The sequence below is a fragment of the Balaenoptera acutorostrata genome, chromosome 4 (genome assembly GCF_949987535.1).
Source record: "Balaenoptera acutorostrata chromosome 4, mBalAcu1.1, whole genome shotgun sequence".
Classification (NCBI taxonomy): domain Eukaryota; kingdom Metazoa; phylum Chordata; class Mammalia; order Artiodactyla; family Balaenopteridae; genus Balaenoptera; species Balaenoptera acutorostrata.
The window spans coordinates 40,406,077-40,411,735 of record NC_080067.1 but is presented as its reverse complement, the minus strand read 5'-3'; the positions used below and the strand labels follow the sequence as shown (position 1 = coordinate 40,411,735).

The 5,659-nt window shown below is 46.3% G+C and overlaps 1 pseudogene; it reads right to left on the bottom strand.

Moving 5' to 3' along the window:
- Positions 1-3,275: 3,275 nt before the first annotated feature.
- LOC103020907 (tropomyosin alpha-3 chain-like) lies at positions 3,276-4,107 on the bottom strand (annotated as a pseudogene).
- Positions 4,108-5,659: the final 1,552 nt, after the last annotated feature.

Here is a 5,659-nt window from a genome sequence, read left to right as displayed (position 1 = left end):
CACTGGTTCCTTCTGTAGTTTTTAAGTCTCAGACTTGTCCACACTGAGCCTCCATCATCAATTCATCAATTACAGTTCAGATTTTCCTGCCCTGGCACTGGTTACCATGGAGATGTCTGTTCATGGATTTCTGCAATGGTAAGTTGTGGTTTTCTGTGTTCACCTGTGTGTCTCTCCAATTTGGGGGGCAGCAGTTCGCCTTGTGACCTCACTTCTCTGACAGATCTTAGAAGAGATTGTTGATTTTTTGGTTTGCTTAGATTTTTCCTTGTTGGGAAGGAATGGTGACTTCTAAGCTCTTTATGTGTTGGACTGGAAACTGAGAGTCCTGAATCACCCACTTTTTAAAAAAATTAAAATAGCTGACATCTTAGCTCAGGATCACACAAAAAAACCCTACATCAAAGTTTGACATGCTAACGTTTTATTGGGGGTAGGGTGGGGTGGCTGCATTCCCAGGGAAGCAAGAATGAGAGTCAAAGGGAATTGAGGCAGAAAAAGGAGAGAAAATTCAAAGGGATGAGTTACTGAGATGGCCAAAACTTCACAACACCATGAACGAGATGCCTAGATTTGCAGGATGTCTCCAGAGAAGCCATATGGAAAGACTGCATCTCAGAGCACTCCATTGTAGAGAAGGAAGGGTGCAAATTTTATCTCCTGTTCTCCTTCCTACCTACTTTCTTTCAGTGCTGAAATCCACTCTATGAGGCATTAACTTCCTATGTGTCCAGGTTGTATTATGCAGACCCTCCAGGCAGCCACTGGGGCAACAAGAGCCTCTGGCCTGCAATGGGACAGTCTCCACGTGCCAGTTGGGGCTATGTGTGGGGACCATCAGTGTACGATGACAGTGGCAGTGGCTGGGACTTAACCACTGTAGGGATATTTTGAATAGCTAGAAGACTTGCAGATGGTTGATGCCTGGGTGGAATGGGCGGCAGGGATGAGTGCATCCTGGGTGATACATTAGCTGGGTCTCCTATACTACATCCCTTGAACCAATCAGATTTACTTGCATCCTGTTATAATACCCTAGATCTTGTATGAGAACAAGATATACTTCCTGTACTTCATTAAGAAGGAAGATGCAAGGCCGGTCCTTCCAAGTATCAGTCAGTTTCCATTTCTCAACAAGACTTAAAGAGGATGAACAAACCAAGGTACAATTGTCACTGCTGCAGCTGGTCCCAGGATCATAGCTGATATTCATCAGTTACCTCGTTTGTCACCCATTCTAGTTTCTCTCACCTTCAGTCGGCATTTCAGCTGCTGTAGGTTGCTCGCCTGGTAGGTTGACCCAGTCCTTCATCCCTGATAGATTTGAACCCTCAGTTGTTTTCCTTTGTCAGGCAATAGTTGCTTTGAGTGTCCATTTACAACTATTCATGGCCAGAGAATCACCAAGAGGTGCCTCAGTGAGTCCTACAATCCAGATGTACTTGTTTTTGCCCCCATTGTGTAGCAACAACCCCACCTTCTCATGACAATCAGGGTCAACTAAACCAGTCAGTAGAGTAGTTCTTTTCTTGCTTATCCACTGGCATGAGGAGTTCAAAGTAGTTCAATTTCCAGTTCAGTGAAACTTAATGTTGTTTCTAGGAAGCAATGCTCCCTTGGGAATCAGGATCTCTAACGCAGCAGGTATAAGGTTGTAGGAACAGATAGCACAAATTCTGCAAGTGGGTCATTAAAAGCGGTAGAAGATAGGCTGATTCTTGGTTCCTAGAGTCCCTGCTTTTGTTTTGTTTTATTTTGTTTTTTATTAGGGGGGAGGGACTGGTTCTTTATTTCAAAAAGACATTTATCAATTTTCAGTATCAAAACAGTTACACTATTGGTTTTTCTTTCTCCCATCTGGCCCCCAAAGAGACCACACCAAAGGAGAGTACATTTTAAGCCAATTAAGCTGCAGGATGCACACCTAACAAACCTCACTGAAACCTCACCAAAAAGGGGGGATTGGGTGGGGAAAGAAGCTTTAAAAGATCAGCACACTGCCAGCCCACAGACTAGAGAGCTCTCACAGCCAGATGGGGTGACCAGTGTGCCCCGAAAGAAGCAAAGTTTCAAAATAGTATAAAACTTAAAAACAGCTTTGTATGTAAGCTATTTAAGATTTCTCTAGTGCTAACTGATACAAAGCACAATGAGATGGCACTGTTAGAGACAGCAGCTTCAGACCCAGGAAAGGGTGCTGAGACGAGTTTCAGATGGCTAAATCAGTGGCAAAACATAATTTTCGTTCTTTCAAGGAGGCGGGAGAGCAAATAAGTGGTCACCTCAACATAAGGGGCACATGATCCATTCTGTGAGCGGTTGGGAATGGGGTAGAGCTGGGACAAGGATTAGGTCTCAGACAGAGGTCTCGCCATTTAAAATATTTATTTATTTATTTATTTATTTATTTATGTATTTATGGCTGCGTTGGGTCTTTGTTGCTGCACGCAGGCTTTCTCTAGTTGCGGCGAGCGGGGGTTACTCTTTGCGCTGCGCAGGCTTCTCATTGCGGTGGCTTCTCTTGTGGAGCACGGGCTCTAGGCGCGCAGGCTTCAGTAGTTGTGGCTTGCGGGCTCTAGAGCACAGGCTCAGTAGTTGTGGCGCATGGGCTTAGTTGCTCCACGGCATGTGGGATCTTCCTGGACCAGGGCTCGAACCCGTGTCCCCTGCATTGGCAGGCGGATTCTTAACCACTGCGCCACCAGGGAAGTCTTTGCCATCTTAATTTTGTTTGGTCACTTCTGATGAAAAAAAAAAAAGTTGCCCAAAGATACCATTTTCAGCTGAAAACCTGAACAGCACTTTTTTTTTTTGCTAACTCCTCCTGGAATCACCTCTCTGGTTTAGTGGGTACTTTTTACAGAGCAACGAGGTTTCCCAAAATGGAGCCTTTCTCTGGGCTGTTTGGCTCTCAGGAAGGCAGGTCCATACCTTTTCCCCTCCTCTACGGAGAGGGCAATATGCATTAAGGTGAAAAGTTACCTTCCAAAAGTGAGACAGGGATTAGACTGCTGCTTCAGAACTGTGGAATTATCTGGAGTGTTTTACCAATGGCTGCTACGTCAACAACAAAAAAGGTAATTACAAAATGTGTCCATCACAGCATGCATTTAAGGACACTTGGCATTGTGCTCACGTTCCCTTAAACAGTTGTTCCCGAAAGTGCTCAGCCTCTGGTCCAACTGGAATCTCCGGGGAGAGGCAGAGGCAGTCTGGCGAAAAGGACCCGGGGGAGGGGGTGGGAGAGGTGGCGAGAGGAGAAAGCAGCCTTGCAGTTAAAGATGAGCTGTCAGCTTAAAGGTCAGCTTCGGGCAGGCTGGCCTCAGCCGAGTCGGGGTCAGAGGGAGGAGCAGCGCAGGGCGGGCCTGGGGTGCCTGCATCTCATCCAGGTCAAGCAGGGTCTGCTGCAGCATCCTTTGTGTACAGAGATGCTTCTCTTTGGTGCATTTCAGTTTATCTTCCAAATCTTCAACGGTCTTTTCCAGCTTGGCTGCCGATCTCTCAGCAAACTCAGCATGAGTCTCTGTCTCCTTGAGTTTATCAGTAAGAATCTATCTCTTTCTCATATTTGTCTTCTTTTTGAGAGTACTTTTCTTCAGCAGCACTCAGACACTTCAGGTTCTGGTCCATCAATCTGATCTGCTCATCCACCTCTCGGCAACAGGACTCTGCCAGCTCAGCTCGCTCCTCTGTGCCTTCCAAGTCTCCCTCAATAATCACCAGCCCAGAGCCACCTCTTCGTACCTCCTATCTGCCTCTTCTGCAATGTGATTAGCTTCTTCGAGTTGGATTTCCTGGAGCTCCATTTTTTCTTCCTCTTTTAAGGCTCAGTTTTCAGTAACCTTCATGGCTATCTCGCTGTCATCAGCAGCTTTCTCGGCTTCCTCCAGCTTTTGCAGGGCAGTGGCCAGGCGCTCTTGAGCACGGTCCAGCTCCTCTTCAACCAGCTGGATCCTACGGTTCAAGGAGGCCGCCTCAGCCTGTTCCCAGGCTGCCTTTCTCCCTCCACTTCCACGGGAGGCGCTTGGCCCTCTCCTCCGCGTCACCGGCCTGCTGCTGCAGAACAAGGGTCTCACGCTTCACCGCCTCGATGGTGACCCCCGCCATGGTGCCCACCCAGCCCCTGCTCGCCTTCGGGTTCCTACCTCCTCTGCCCGGAGCTGCAGCCGCTTCTCACCCCTACTTCCCCTGGAGCCCCTGCTTTTGGATTCGTGTACAGGATCTGAACATGCCACCATGGCCACTTTGTTCATTAGCCCATTGTGCAAGCAGTGAACTGAGCAAGGAGAGAAGCTGACTGACACCCAGAAAATAGGTCATTCTATCTCCCTGGTTATTAGGAGTCTCTATGTGGCATAATGTGGCAGTGATTCATTTCTATAGGATCCAATATAGCATACTACCAAACTGTCTTTGACTTGAGTTCAAGGTCTTTCTTTCTCCCTCAGCTGGAATAGGTGTGGGTTGAGAGAGTTGCATCAGTGCAGCAGAGGCAGGCGATATGGAGGTCTAGGCCAACAAGTCATATTTTGTTTGCATCTTCTGGAGTACTTGAGTCTCCCTAAATCTACCATTTCTTTCATGCAATAGTTTGCTTCTTTGCCTCTCAACCTTCTTCTGGGAGTTTCTGTTAACACTAAGCTCATGACGGGCAGCTCCAATTGCACAGTTACTTGGTGTACCATTGTCAGGCTCTCAGGCTTTACTTCAGAGTGTACGGCCCTTCATGTTCCAGACCACTGAACCCCTAAAAATGTCACTGATGTTGCAGACCCCTTGATCATCAAGGACTTACCGCCTACCCTCTGACACATATGTGTTTTAATAGGGCATTTGAATTACTTGACCTGTTCTCCTTATTAGGTCCAATTAGTAAAATGTCAATCAGTGTAGAAGGCTAGCATGCTGCATGGCGGAGCAGCAAGATGATGGAGATTGCTATAGAATAGACCATGACAGACAGCAGAAAATTAACACAGACCTAGAGCAAGATAGTGAGGACTTCCTGCTGTCCTTGAAACGTGGAGATGGGCTGCTTTTGATCCTCTCTATTGATGAGAATCAGGAATAAAGCATTCAGCAAAACAGTAGTCACAAATGAAGTGCCAGAGATTGAGTTGATCTGCTCCCATAAAATTCGTATCTAGCACAGAAACTATAATTGGCGATACTATTTTAAGTTTATAGTAGTCCACTGGCACCCACCATGATCCACATGATATTTTTGCAGAGGCCAGGTAGGTGAAATGACTAGGTATATTATGGGAATCACCATCCCTGAATCTTTTAAGTTTTTTTTGGTACTAATTTCTGCAATTTGTCTGGCAGGTGATATTGCTTCTGATGTACTATCTTGGCCTGGAGGGAAGGTGCCTTGCACCTTTTTTAATCATAATGTTCCTTAATTCATAGGTCAGGAAACCAAGGGCAAATTTCTAAGTATATCTATCCCATTAGGCATTCAGAGACTAGAGATACAGCAACAGAGTGGGTCCTTGGATCTATTGGATCCATTGTGAGATGCCCTTGAACCCAAACACCATTTACAATCTGGTATCTATAAGGCTCCCTTTTAACTGGAGGACCATGGTGGTGTTTGGGGTTCTCTAATATTGTTGTCAGCTGTGATCTCATTCTAAGTATCCTCAAGACATCTGGG